A 15,732-nucleotide genomic window follows, 5' to 3' on the forward strand; every position below is an offset into this window, starting at 1 on the left:
TTTGCTTCTTAAGAGCACTAATAAAAGTCAGATTAAGGAAAACTCTACAAAACACAACCAGCCTGAGTTTATTAGATTATCTGTTGCCACATGCCCTATTAGCCCAGACCACCAAATCACTAGTCTAATGGAAGCTTTCTCTTAACTACAAAGAACAATGGCCAAGACAACTTCCTCATACAGAGGAAAATCTGAAAGTGATTTAACCTTTCTATGTCGCACCCAGATATCTCCACCTGAAACACTTCTGACGCTTTCTCCTCCTCCACTGCAGCAGCATCCCATGGGGGTTAAACTTCTATACAAGTACTATGAAAAAGTTGGAATAAAGGTAGATTAACCAGATTGTCTTACAAACTGTCACTTGCCTATCTGATGTAGGTAATAACCAGATTTTAAGAATCCTAACAATGTTAGGGTTGGAAAGGACATTTGAAATCACTAAGAACAATTTCTTCATCTCATATATTAAAACCAAAGCTGAGGGAAAATTTCATAAAGCTGAGAGAATTGGAATCTTGCCAAGGATGATCTGAAACTGCTACACTGGCCCTTATAGTCTTAGTACAATTCTTCTTCCATTGCATCATTGTCTCTTACAGCAGGTGAATAGAAAACATGTTGATTTTATCCATTTTAATATAAGTAACCTTTTAGATAAAGAAAGAAGGCAGGTGAATGGTTGCATAACAGATCATTATTAAAAACTTTACTATACACCAAGGGTTCAATTCGCCCTTTGTTCAAGGAGGTGCATGAGAATCTCCTGCTAAAGTGTAAAAAGCAAAAGGAGTCTGCAGTAGTCCCTACACTGATGGTTCTCTGCCCATTTCATCTGAATGCTAGAACACATGCTCCTTGTTAACTATCCCTCACCATGCAGTGATTCTCAGTTGTGACATTATGGAAGGACACAACCCCTTACCCCCACCATACATAAACACACATACTTAGAAGGATCTATCCTAATAGGGCAGCAAGCAAAGTTTGAAAAAGTTTCCCAAGCACTATCCCTGCCCTGACCTCCATCTAGTGGAAAAATCACTAATCCAAAAAAAAAAAAAAAGTACTCATTCAATAAACAAACGTTTATGAAGTGTCTACTCTGTGCCACGAACAGGGTATAAAGTGCTTAACAAGAGTTAATACTAAATACTCACTCTGAGTTTTAGTACTTAGAAGCTGCTATCTTTATATACCCAAAGTACCTGGCATGGTCAGCCACCATCCCCTCAGTTTGATGGCTCCTTAATCTCCTTGAGGAATCTATATCTGCATATAAACCAAATGATGAAAAGGTCCCTTTTTGATTTTACCCCACCCCTACTCTCTGTTCCCCTCCTACCTTTATTTTTCTCCTTAACATCTATCAGTCTAAACATAATTTACTTATTGTTTGTCAGCCCCAATAAAATAAGCCTTCAAGACAGCAAGAATTTTTGTCTATTTTTTCTCTTGCTGGGTCCCCAGTACCTAGAAGTATAGTAAATGCTCAATAAATATTTGTTGATTAAATGAATGCCAACATTTCTACACCTGCCCAGTCTATTTGATATATCCTCGCTTCTACCCTGGTCTCCCCACCATTCCCTTCAATCATTCTCCCATGTCCAGTATATTGGCCTCTGTCCTCTACAGAGGACAGAGGACCTCTACAGGTCCTTCCTGTAAGCTACATCTAGGCAAAGTACAGCCAGCCTGGGCACCATGATTAGCTAACACATGATGATTTTCATTCACCTCACCCTCTTATCTTCCACTGCACCTGCTGCACCAACACTTAACCCTATATTACTCCCAATGTCCAACTTATCTTACGGTTTGTCCAGTCCAGAGCATTGCTAGAGAAGATTTAGATTCATGCTAGACTGGACCAATCTCAATTCATGGTAGGACTCAATGTTCAAAATTCATGGTATACAGAAGAAAGAGAATGGGATTAAGAATTAGAGCTGGGGGGACTTCCCTGGTGGTGCAGTGGTTAAGAATCCACCTGCCAATGCAGGGGACACGGGTTCGAGCTCTGGTCCGGGAAGATAGCACATGCTGTGGAGCAACTAAGCCCGTGCACCACAGCTGCTGAGCCTGCGCTCTAGAGCCCGCGAGCCAGAACTACTGAGCCTGCATGCCACAACTACTGAAGCCCGTGCGCCTAGAGCCTGTGCTCCACGACAAGAGAAGCCACCGCAATGAGAAGCCTGCACACCACAACGAAGAGTAGCCCCCGCTTGCCGCAACTAGAGAAAGCCCGCTCGCAGCAACAAAGACCTAACACAGCCAAAAAATGAGTAAAATTAGAAGAAAAAAAAGGGGGAGCATTAATTTAAAAAATAAGAATTAGAGCTGGGTTTAAAAATTGCGTATAATGTACACTACCTGGTGTCTGGCTGAGTCAGCAACCTTTCTGAGGCTGTTTTCTCATCTGTAAAATGGGAGTGGTAGTACTCACTTCATATCTTGAGGATTATATTTGAAATGAAATAATGTACGTGAAAGCTACTAGCAGATTTACAGGCATGTAGAAATTGCTTAGTAAGTGTTAGCTCCTTCTCTTCCTTTAATTTAACATATTTCACTAACCTCTGATGATGCCCTCACTCTTTCAAAATGACTAACATCTACTTAGCAAGAAAATCAGTGCTTTCTGGTATGAATCTTAATTTTCTTCTTTTCTCTCCTTTCCATATCAGAATTCTATGTCTTCACGCATCCTGTCTCCTGATTCAGAAATAATGTCCCTCTTCTTTTGTAAGACTAACCCTCTATTCCATACCAATAGTTTTCATCCCTGGCTGCACATTAGAATCATCTGCGGAGCTTTTGAAAAATGCAGATGTCTGGCCCCCACCACAGACCAATTAAATATGAATCTCTGGAAGCGGGGGCATAGCATCAATATTTTTTTTAAGTTCCCTGGCAGTGTGCCAAGACAAGTCAGTGGGGGAAAGAACAATCTTTTCAACAAATATTGCTGGAACTAGATATCCTCATTCAAAAGAATGAAGTTGAACCCTTCTTTATACCATTGACAAAAATTAACTCAAAATGGATCACAGACCTAAATGTAATAGCTAAAATTTTAAAACTCTTACAAGAAAACATAAGAGTAAATCTTCATAACCTTGGGTTAGGCAAAGCCTTCTTAGATATGACACCAAAAGCAAAAGCAACAATGACAAAAAATAGATAAACTGAACTTCATCGAAATTAAAACATTTGGTACTGCAAACAATATCATAAAGAAAGTGAAAAAGACAACCCACAGACCAACAACAAAAAAAATCACAAACCATATACCTGATAAAGAACTTGTATCCAGAATATATAAAGAACTCTTAAACTCAATAATAAAGAGATGAATAACCTACTTTTTAAAATGAGCAAAGGATCTGAATAGATATTTCTCCAAAACCACAATGAAATTCCACTTTAAACTCATTAAGATTGCTCTTACCAGAAAAATGGATAATAATAGTTGTTGATGAAGATGTGGAGAAACTGAAACCCTCATGCATTGCTAGTGGGAATGCAAAATGGTGCAGCTGCTTTGGAAAATGGTTATTGGAAAAGTCTGAAAATATTAAACATATAGTTATCATATGACCTAGCAATTTCACTCCTAGGTATATACCCAAAAGAAATGAAAACATATGTTTACACAAAAACTTGTACACAGATGTACATAGAAGTATTATTCATACAGCAGCCAAAAAGTGGAAAAAACCCAAATGTCCATCAACCAATGAATAGATAAGTAGCATGTGGTATAGCTATTCAATGGAATATTATTCGGCGATAAAAAGGAACGAAGCACTGATGCATGCTACAACATGGATAAACTTTGAAAACCTTGTACTAAGTGAAAAAAGCTACAGTTGCCCCTCGAACAACATGAGTTTGAACTGTGCAGGTCCACATATACTCAGATTTTTTTCAATAGTAACTACCACAGTACTATACAGTCTGTGGTTGGTTGAATCCAGTGATGTGGAAGAATTGCAGATACAGAGGATGAGTATAAATTACAATCAGATTAACCCCGCCTCACACATTGTACAAGGGTAAACTGTAGTCACAAAAGACCATACACCGTATAATTTCATTTATAAGAAGTGGTCAGAATAGGCAAGTCTATGTGTAGAGAAAGTAGATTAGTGGTTGCCTAGGGCTGAGAGTTGACGGGAAATGAGGAGTGACTGCTAATAGGTATGGGGTTTCTTTTTGCAATGACGAAAATGTTCTAAAATTGATTGTGGTGATGGTTGAACAACTCTATGAACATACGAAAAACCACTGGCTAGGAAAGAGAGACAGAAACTTCCCCAGGTAATTCTAATCTTAATGTCTATTTACAGAAGCCAATTTCTGAACCACAACACTCAAAGTGTATATGGTATTTTACCTTCTAGATTCCTTAGGGGTAAAGATGGCATCTTCTAATTCTTTCTCTCTCCCATATCCTTAAGGAATAATAATGGACACAGAGCAGGAGTATGATATCTTTTAAATGACTTTTTTAAAGTAAAAGAGTTTCTTGGTGAATTTTTTTTAAAATTTTTAATCAAAATTGTAAAGAGTCAGGCTGCCACCTGGCAGAACTGATCATCTTGGCTATCTTGATTCATTTAAACTCCCCAAGCAATTAATTCAGCTATAGCACGTAGTGAGATGGTAAGCAGACAGTGCAAACCAAACTGACCGGTTCTGCCATTCAAAGTATGGTTGTTTCACCATATAACAGTGGCTGTGGCCGCTGGCCCTTAGGAGCTATTCTTTTGACAGCTCCCCAGGACACAGCTCTGGTTTGACTGACTTTGTTTACTAAATAAATTAATTCCTACTTCTGGAGTAGCTTCAATTTTTAAACAGAAAGCCATCTATTGACAGTCACTGATACACAGGATTTTATTGTTTGATATTAAACAATTAAGAGTTATTGTTTTTTTCCCTACAAGTACCCCATACATGAAAATAAATATAATCTAGAATACAGCCACTAGGAGTGGAGAGAGGGGGAGATTCTATATCCACTCTGTGCCTTAAAGGGATAGCTTTACTTTAATAAAACCAAAAGGCAAACTGTATTTCTTTCATGGAAATTAAGCTCTCTTTGGCAAAATGTGTATAAAAGAGTCTGATGCACATTTCCTAAGATGAGTTTAATTATGGAAACACATTTTTTTAAAAGTCATAAGAATTCAGTCTTTTGATCTAGCAGTGACCTAGTAGACTTTAATAATTTAAACTAACTTCAAAATTGCTACTTTCAATAGAGGCTCTGAAGGTACACACACAAAAAATGCTGAAATAAGTCTAGGTGTTTACAAATATAGGGAATTTTGTCATTTGTTCAACCCAGCAGATTAAAAAATAGCAAAATATGACACCATAGTTATCTGAGCATAGGACAAAAATCTGGTTTACAATCAGGCAGAAGTTTTTCCTTCTATAACTCTAGTGAGTTCAAATGTACTCAGAAAAACAAAATGAATGAGGGCAATGTCAGATGAGAAATAAAAAGAAAATTCTAAATCCTCAGGTAATTTTGAAATGAAATGAGTTTACAGTTGGAAGATTCATTAATAAGAATAATTCAAAAGATAGCATTAGGGCCATAATTTAGAAGCCTTGTTTCATGAGGAGATTATAATCTGAAAATCTCAAAACTAAGAATTGATTATACAAGGTAAACAAGACAAGGCTAAATGATAAAAAAATAACAAGACATTTTGTGTTCTCTCTCACTGGAAAGAACAACCGGGTACATGCTGCTGCTACACTGTAAACTGCTCTAAGTGAGGCAGTTGGAAAATGCTATTAGATTATATGGGTTGAGGAGCTGCCCCAGGGGTAGAACATGTCACAATGTCACATCCCTCTTCTTTACTACCACAACTTTCACCAGAATCAACCAGAGCCTCGGAAAACAAATTCAGTCACAAAGACTAACTTTCTTTTAAAACTCCAAGCAAACTATCAAACTAACTTAATACCTGGAACATATCAGAAGTTTTCCATGTTCCCCAGACACAGAGGAATAAACGATTTTCAGTGGGAAGTTCATCTTAGAAAAATGCTCATGAGCATTTCTAGGCATATAATTACGGGATATACTAAGAAACCACTTCTTAGTTTTCATTAGGGGATATTTAACAAATCAGAATTTAATGATAATTCCCCTTTTGCCTCTGGTGCAGGCTTTAGGTTTTTGAAAACGTAAATAAAATGTACAGAGTGACATAAAGAGCTATAAATATGTATACATATACGACTACAGCTCCCATAATAAAAGCTTCTGGAAAAAAAAAAAAAAAGATTGAACTGGTATTCATCTTCCCCAAACTGCAATCCCAAGATATTGACTGTGATACAATTATGAAACAAAGGCAAGGTGAAGGGTGAGAAACAACAGAAAGGACGGCAGAAAGGAAGACAAGTGCTCATCAGGCTAGAACCTGCTCTAGCTGGCCCGGCTTTCTCCACACCTTTCTGGTACCAGTTCTGGGCTTCTCCTATAATACAATTCACATCATCGCTCAGAGAGATGAATCTCCCTTTAAGGAAAGCCAAGCCAGCATCCAGAGGTAACGTGCAGAACCGTAAATGAAAAATGTCCACGTCTAGCAGGCAGACAAGCAAAGGAAAACCAGCTGTCAGTTTCAGAGGCTCCTAGCTGTAACGGGGTTTCAGGTTTCTCTTTGCTTCTGTCTGTCTCTCTCATCGTGTCTCCTTCAATAATATCAGTTTTCTAATCACCTCAAATCACAAATACATTCTCCATCTGTCCTTGTGAAATAAATGCTGATGAAACAGAAAAACAGTGCGATACTCACAACAATGAAGAATTCCTACACATGCCGTTCCATTTTCTTGCTTTAAAAAGATGTAAGGTTAATTTAAAAAGCCTTGCAGAATTAGAAAAATAAGGGGGAGGGGGATTCTACCCACACAATCCTCCCTCCCACCGCAAAGGAGCCCGAAGGCTTGCTGACGTCACAGATTCATGAATGGATGTAAATTGGGCTGGTTTAGGATTCCGCACAGACTTCGCTGTGGTGTGTGCTGTGAAAAAGAAAGGGAGGGTCCAGAGCAGCCCCGGCCAATAGACTTCAGGCAGTCATGGCCTGCCTTCTTTCAGAAGGAATCTGGTCACAGAATAAACAGAGCCCACCAATCAGGGGAGTCTGCCAATGCCTTAGGACAGACTGGCAGCCTGAGGAGGGAGGGTGTTTGTGTGTGTGTGTGTGTGTGTGTGTGTGTGTGTGTGTGTGTGTGTGTGTGTGTGTGTGCGCGCGCAAGCGCTGCAATAGTCATGAAAACATTATTATTGCTACTTTATGAGGGCAGACTGGCAGCCTGAGGAGGGAGGGTGTGTGTGTGTATGTGTGCGCGCGTATATGTGTGTGTGTGTATGTGTGTGTGTGCAAGTGCTGCAATAGTCATGAAAACATTATTATTACTACTGAATGAGGGAATCAGAATTTTGGTGAAATCAGTGCATGCATATAGAAGATATCACAATCTTTTATTCATTAGAGCTATTTTCTTTAACCCTTTTCTTGCTGTTCAACAATGTGCCTGATCTGATGTGATAAAAACAAATCAAAGTCAGAGAGTTTCTAAAACTGATGCCCAGTAGACAAGTATGCCCTGCACACCAAGACTTGTAAAAGCAAAATAGTAGAGAAATAATGGGAATAACAACCTAGCGATTAAGGAAATAGGTAAGAAAATATTACATAAGTGTAATTGTTTGGTAGAACAATATCACCTTGCTGACATTTGCGATGAATCAAAAGTGGGTGTGAAAAGAGTAATTTACTGCTACATTTAAATAAGGTAGGACATTTCCTCATTGGTTTATTAAACTTCTGACATTCAATTAAGATGCAACTCCAAAAGAGCTGTTAATGTTTCTTTGAGCTAATTTTTGTTTTAGTAAGATGTCTTATTACTAATAACAAAAACAGCTATAATTAAATTCAACCAAAGAGGTCATGATATTAAAAAAATTTTCTTATTTAAAAAATTTTAACAGCTTTATTGAGGTGTAATTGCTATACAAAGAACTACTATATTTAATGTGAACAATTTGATAAGCTTGGAACTATGCAAATACCCATGATACCATAATCACAGTCAAGGTAGTAGAAATATCTATTTCCCAGAGTTCCTCATGTTCCTTTGGGTTTTTTGTTATTGCTGATATTGTTGTTCGTTTTTGTGGCAAGAACATTTAACATGAGACCTACTTTCAGCAAATTTTGAAATGCACAATAAAATACCACATTGTTAGCTATAGGCACTATATTGTACAGCAGACCTCTAGAACTTATTCATCTAGTATAACTGAAACTTTATACCCATTGAATAACAAGTCCCCATTTCCCTCTCCCCTCAGGCCCTGGAAACCACTATTGTATTCTCTGCTTTCATGAGTTTGACTATTTCGGATAACTCGTATAGTAGAATCAAGCAGTATTTGTCTTTTTTGTGACTGGCTTATTTTACTTAGCATAATGTCCTCCAGGTTCACCCATGTTGTTGCAAATGGCAGAATTTCCTTTTTAAAGGCTGAATAATATTCCATTGTACATACAGTATATACATTTTCTTTATCCATTCATCTGTCAATGGACACTTGGGTTGTTTCCATATGTTGGCTACTGTGAATAGTGCTGCAATAAATATGGGAGTGCAGGTATCTCCTTGAGATCCTGATTTCAATGTTTTGGATATATACCCAGAAGTGAGATTGCTGGATCCTATGGTAGTTCCATTTTTAATTTTATGATAAATCTACATACTGTTTTTCATAGCTGCTGCACTATTTTACATTCCCATCAAAAGTGTACAAGGGTTCCAATTTCTCCATAACCTTCCCAACACTTGTTATCTTTTTAAAAAATAATAAACCACCCTAAGAGGTGTGAGGTGAGAGTGGTTTTGATTTGCATTTCCCTGATAATTAATGATGGTGAGCACCTTTTCATATACCTATTGGCCATTTGTATGTCTTCTTTGGAGAACTGTCTGTTCAAGTCCCTTACTCATTCTTGACATCAGTCTTGGCAATAATTTCTTGAAATGACACCAAAAGCAGAGGCAACAAAAGCAAAAATAGACAAGTGGGACTATATCAAACTAAAAAGCTTCAGTCAACAGAATGACAAGGCAACCTACAGAGTACAAGAAAATATTTCTAAACCAGATATATTGTCTGATAATGGGTTAATTTCCAAAAAATACAAGGAACTCATACAACTCAGTAGCAAAAACAAAACAAAACAATCCCCCCCAAAAAAACAACAAAAAAACTTGTGACATTGTTTACTCTTTTTTTTTTTTTTTAGCTTAGTATCGTCAACAAAATTTTAAAATTTTTTATTGGAGTATAGTTGATTTACAATGTTGTGTTAGTTTCTGCTGTACAGCAAAGTGAATCAGTTATACATATACATATATCCACTCTCTATTTTAGATTCTTTTCCCATATAGGTCATTACAGAGTATTGAGAAGAGTTCATTTTTTACTCTTCCTTTTAAACTTTTTCAAAGTTACACAGAAGTGGAGGTTAATATAATTTATTGCCCTGTATCCCATCATTTCACTTCACAATTACCAATACTTTACTAATACTGATCATAACTTTTTTGAACTTGGGGAATGACCTTAAATCCTTGAAACTGGAACAAGGTGGTTAATATAAGGCCTTGGTTATAAGGTGTCCAGTGACCAAGAACATTCTAAACAGATATCTGCTCTGTCTCTCAATCAGATTATTTGTACAGCTGAGAGGAGAGCGGTTGCCTGTTTCTATGTGGTTATAAAGGGTTCAAACCTGACACTAGTAAGTACTGCTCACTGCTTACCCCACTTGGGGGAAAAAAACACCCAACTTCCCAGGACTATTTTATACATAGGAAAGATGTTCAGTATATTGTTCTATATATTCAAGCAATAAAATATCACTGGCAAACAACATATTCAACAAATTTCTGTAAAGGAGCTTATTGTGGTATGTCACTATGGAAAAGACAGACCAAAGGAATTTACCCATGCGAGATGGGTGTGCTCAAGACCAATGTGGTACTGGTACATTCCTAGTAGGTCTGAGTGCACCACACTAATCTATATCAATCAATATGTCCATGTACCAGGATTATTTTAGAACCCACAAATGGAAAGAAGATGAATATACATCTCTGTTTCCTTCAACAGCAATCAAAGCCAACCAGGATACACTGGAAGAATTGGATTTAGTAAAAAAAACAAAGAACAAACAAACACTTCCAAACAATACAGACTAATACAGGCAACCTCTTTGTGGAACATGCCAATGAGAAGGCCAAATCTGTTACAGAAGCTAACACGTTGCCTGTAAGCTTTGAGAGCAACATCACTACTCAATCAAGGATCAGGGTAGGTCTCTGAAGCAATTCAACAAAACAGAGTATATAAATGCTTCTAATAACAGCCACCTAAGATATTGGTTTAATATGTAATCTGGCAAATAAAAATTAGCTGGCTCTACAGACTTGCCATTTTAGTAAGATGAACTTAGTCTGGGTTAGCATGCCTCCGTAGAGCACAGAAATAGCAACTGGGCCAACAAAAACTTCTCTATGTCAAACATCGTGGGAAATCATTGGGAAGATAAGTTGTATCCCCAAATTACAGAAACTTCACAGGTTATTCTTCAAGGAGGCCAATGTTGTTTTAGGGACATAAGTTGGAAGGTAGGGAAAGGGGGCCATGAAAAATGTACATCCTAGAGCAATACTTCCTGAGAACTTCTTGTGATGATAAAAATGTTCTATAATTTGCACTGTCTCATACATTAGCATTTGAAATGTGGCTAGTACGACTGAGGAACTGAATTTTAAATTTTATTTAATTTAAATTGAAAAATAAATAGTCACATGTGGCTAGTGGCTACTGAATGGGACATTGCACCTCTAGAGATGTTAAGCCAAGTCCCATAGTCACAAGTAATTTTTTATTTCAGCACGTGGGCATACTAAGTGTGGAGCACTACAAAGTCATTATCAAGGTGAGTAAGCTCTTTGAAGAACCAAATGAACCTCTTCAAATTTCAATAATGACTAGAAGATGACTGGTCTCCTTTCCCAAGAAGATATTCAAAACTCATTATCAGGAAAAAATTTAAGAATAGAAGTTAAGGTACAATTATTCTGGCATAAAAATATGAGCTATTCTAGAGTTGGTTTTTTTCTTGAGAAAAAAAAATGTGTTTTTTTAAAGGAAAATGACTCAGTTAAGCCAGAACCTAAGAGAAGTTAAAGTATTATGATCCAGTGACAATTTCTGTCATAAACACCAAGAAAAAGAAAGAGTATGATGACCTCAGTGCTAATGCATGAAGATTCAGATTTCCTTCACAGGCACCAATGTGGTTAGAAGCTAGTAAAGAGATCTGGGTTCAAATCCTGACTCTGCTATATATTAGTTATGTAAGTTCAGGTAAACCTGAGTGTCAGTTTCTCATTATTAGAGGGAGGATGAAATGTACAGTGTGGGGAATATAGTCATTAATAATGTAACATCTTTGTATGGTGACAAAGGTGGTCAAAAGGTACGAACTTCCAGTTATATGATAAATAGGTACTAAGGATGTAATGTACAACATGATTAATATAATTAACACTGCTGTATGTTATATATGAAAGTTAAGAGAGTAAATCCTAAGAGATCTCATCACAGGGGAAAAGTGTTTTTTCTTTTTTTTCTTTTGTATGTATATAAGATGATAGATATTTACTAAACTTATGTGGTAGTCATTTCATAATGTATGTAAGTCAAATCATTATGTTGTACACCTTAAATTCATACAGTGTTGTATGTCAATTATATCTCAATAAAACTGGAAGAGGAAAAATAAAGTGGGGATAATAGGCTATGCCTATTACGTGAAAGTTAAGTAAAATAGCACGTGTAAAGACTTCAGTACAGGGACTTCCCTGGTGGCACAGTGGTTAATAATCTGCCTGCCAATGCAGGAGACACGGGTTCGATCCCTGGTCCGGGAAGATCGCACATGTCGCGAAGCAACTAAGCCCATGCGCCACAACTACTGAGCCTGCGCTCTAGAGCCTGTGAGCCACAACTGCTGAAGCCCGCACACCTAGAGCCTGTGCTCCACAATAAGAGAAGCCACCGTGATGAGAAGCCCGCGCACCGCAATGAAGAGTAGCCCCTGCTCAGCTCACCGCAACTGGAGAAAGCCCACGCACAGCAACGAAGACCCAGCACAGCCAAAAAAAAAAAAAAAAAAAGACTTAAGCACAGTACCTGCATATAGAAGATACTCAGAAAATGATAGCTGTTTTTGTTTCATTGTTGTTGTTAGAATAAACAAAATAAAGATTCTTTATTGTGCTTATGATAAACCTTGAACAGATCTTTGCAGGAAATTTAAAAAATATGTATTAGTGACATGTTTTCCAAAGAAAAACTTACCCAAATCATTTTCCTTTGGGAGACTGAGGAATACTTTCTGAGGTTCTGAAGGTGAGTGGGGGAAAACCCTGAGGAAGTTAAGTGAGGTGACCAGAAATTCTCTTTATCAAAAAAAAGCTAAATTTTCCTACATAAAGATGTATTTTCATGAACTAATATAAAAAACAATCTGTCTAATAAGTGAGAATACTAGTCAGAATTCTCCACTTCCGTATCAGAACATTAACCCTAATTTTCCCTGTTTCCAAAGTATATGGTTCCTCAAATAACACTTCCTTTTCTTTTTTTTTTCCCTTCACTTAAACTATGATAGATTGTGACTAAGGCTCTGAGTGGGTCTTTCTAATCCGGAGAGTCCCAGGTCACATCCCCTACCTCCTCATTCTTTTTATTTTTTTCATTTTTTAAATTTATTTTTATTTTTTATTCAGACAACAATTTCAATATGCACATTTCAATATTCAAAGGCCTTGGCAGACTATTACTTGAACTTTGCTGTTGTTGTTGCTGTCCAGCTCCCAGGAAATGTGTATACGAGAAAGTGATTTTTAAGAACCACCTAAGGAAAAACATTCTCATAAATATTACTAAAATCTGTCCTTGCATCAAAGGAGATAGAGAGATAATCAGAAAGCTACATGCCACCTAAATATCATTAGCTTAGTACTACTTAGCAGAATAACTATCATTGAGCTACACTTCTATGTTATGGTTTTCCTTTTATTATAAGGGACAGCCACATTGCTTTTATGTTGTCCATTATCTTGCATGATGTCTCACACGTAATAATTCACACGAGGAGTTCATTTTAGAACTCAATACCAGGGACTTCCCTGGTGGTGCTGGGGTTAAGAATCCGCCTGCCAATGCAGAAGACATAGGTTTGAGCCCTGGTCTGGGAAGATCCCACATGCTGCAGAGCAACTAAGCCCGTGTGCCACAACTACTGAGCCTGCGCTCTATAGCCCGCGAGCCACAACTACTGAGCCTGCGTGCCACAACTACTGAAGCCCACATGCCTAGAGCCCAGGCTCTGCAACAAGAGAAGCCACCGCAATGAGAAGCCTGCGCACCACAACAACAAAGACCCAACGCAGCCAAAAACAAAATAAATAAATTTATTAAAAAAAAAAAAGATTACCATACTAAGTGAAGTAAGCCAGACAAAGACAAATATCATATGATATCGCTTATATGTAGAATCTAAAAAAAAAAAAAAAAAAAGATACAAATGAACTTATACGTAAAACAGAAACAGACCCCACAGAAATAGAAAACAAACTTATGGTTACCAAAGGGAAAAGGGTGGGGGGGGACCTGAAACTAACACAACATTGTAAATCAACTATACTTCAATAAAAATAAATTAAAAAAAAATAAAGTCAGTGACTTTTATCAATTTGTACTATATATCAACTATCATGCTAAGGGTCCCATATAAATACCTATTAGTACAATGATTTGAGTAGCTTTTGTTTTTTGGGGTTTTTTTTGCGGTACGTGGGCCTCTCACTGTTGTGGCCTCTCCCATTGCGGAGCACAGGCTCTGGACGCTCAGGCTCAGTGGCCATGGCTCATGGGCCTAGCTGCTCCGCGGCAGTGGGATCTTCCCCGACCGGGGCACGAACCCGTGTCCCCTGCATCGGCAGGCGGACTCTCAACCACTGCGCCACCAGGGAAGCCCCTTGAGTAGGTATTTTGATCCCCGTTTTAAGATTTGGAATGTGAGACACAGAAAAGCTAAATAATTTGAAATCACAAAGCCAGTTTAAAAAAAAAAAAGGGCAGCAGTTTCCAGAACCTATGCTCTCATTATACTAGTCTGTTTGTAAGAGAAAAAAAACTTGACTGGGAGTCTCAAACAAAAAGCTTCCAAACAACTGGATATGTTTTCAGAGGAATATGTATAATCAACGATTTTAAAAGTTATGCTACAGTAATTATTGAAGAAGTCCATTTTAAGGGTATGATCCACAGGCCTGTGAATAATCCATGGCCTGGCAGCCTGATCTGTGATAGTAATAATAGGCAAATGAAAAGCAAGCTGTTAGAATTTATTTCAGGAAATGAATTGTTCAGGACCATCCAGGCAGGCTATATGCACAGAGGCCTAGGAAAAGAGGCACTCGAAATATTAATTAATTAATTAATTAATTATTATTTTTTTTCGGTACGCAGGCCTCTCACTGTTGTGGCCTCTTCCGTTGCGGAGCACAAGCTCTGGACGCGCAGGCTCAGCGGCCATGCCTCACGGGCCCAGCTGCTCCGCGGCATGTGGGATCTTCCCGGACCGGGGCACGAACCCGTGTCCCCTGCATCGGCAGGCGGACTCTCAACCACTGCGCTACCAGGGAAGCCCCGAAATATTTATTTTTGATGGACTCAGATATTTGACATATTTGTTTTAAAGAATCAAAGTTGTTGTTGTTGGGAAAATAAGAATTTAACAGATCTCATATATACATATATATATATATATATATATATGTATATGATCTAAAATATGACACAAATAAACCTACCTACAAAACAGAACAGACTCACAGACATAGAGAACAGACCTATGGCTACCAAGGGGGAGGGGGTGGGAGAGAGATGGATTGGGAGGTTGGGGTCAGCAGATGCAAACCATTATATACAGGATGGATAAACAACGAGGTCCTACTGGATAGCACGGGGAACTATATTCAACATCCTGTGATAAGTCATAATGGAAAAGAATATGAAAAAGAATATATATAATATAACATATATATACCCAAATCACTGCTGTACAGCAGAAATTAATGCAACATTGTAAATCAACTATACTTCAATAAAAAATTAATTTAGTAGGCCATGACTATCATTTTAAAAATTAGATGAAATAGAACAGAAAATAGTATATCCCATGTGATGAAGTTAAGTATATTGTTTCAAGAAACTTGTTATACATGTGTAATGGGACACTATAAAAGCTATGCTTCCCACTGTGAGTTGTGGTACAAAAACTCTAAAAATCACTATTCAGTGATATATACATATAATACGTATCTGTTTCTTGTTATTTTTTTATGTCCCATATTATATACCATGCCTTTTGTGCTAAAATAGCTTCTTTATATAGTTGTGCTCTTTTAGAGGTCTGGATATCTAATTTCCAAAAATAATAATTGGGAACGAATCTGGTCCTAGACATTCTTTGTAAAAAATTTTGTCCTTCACTTTACAATTTACAGAGTATTTTAAAATAGGGTATATGTTAGTCTCAT

The 15,732-nt window shown here is 37.5% G+C and overlaps 1 protein-coding gene across 1 annotated transcript in view; it reads right to left on the reverse strand.

The window, feature by feature from the left end:
* Positions 1-15,732, reverse strand: part of MAP3K13 (mitogen-activated protein kinase kinase kinase 13) — a 129,428-nt gene that overhangs the window by 85,235 nt on the left and 28,461 nt on the right.

Source organism: Lipotes vexillifer, unplaced genomic scaffold (genome assembly GCF_000442215.2).
Source record: "Lipotes vexillifer unplaced genomic scaffold, Lipotes_vexillifer_v1.1 scaffold513, whole genome shotgun sequence".
NCBI lineage: Eukaryota > Metazoa > Chordata > Mammalia > Artiodactyla > Lipotidae > Lipotes > Lipotes vexillifer.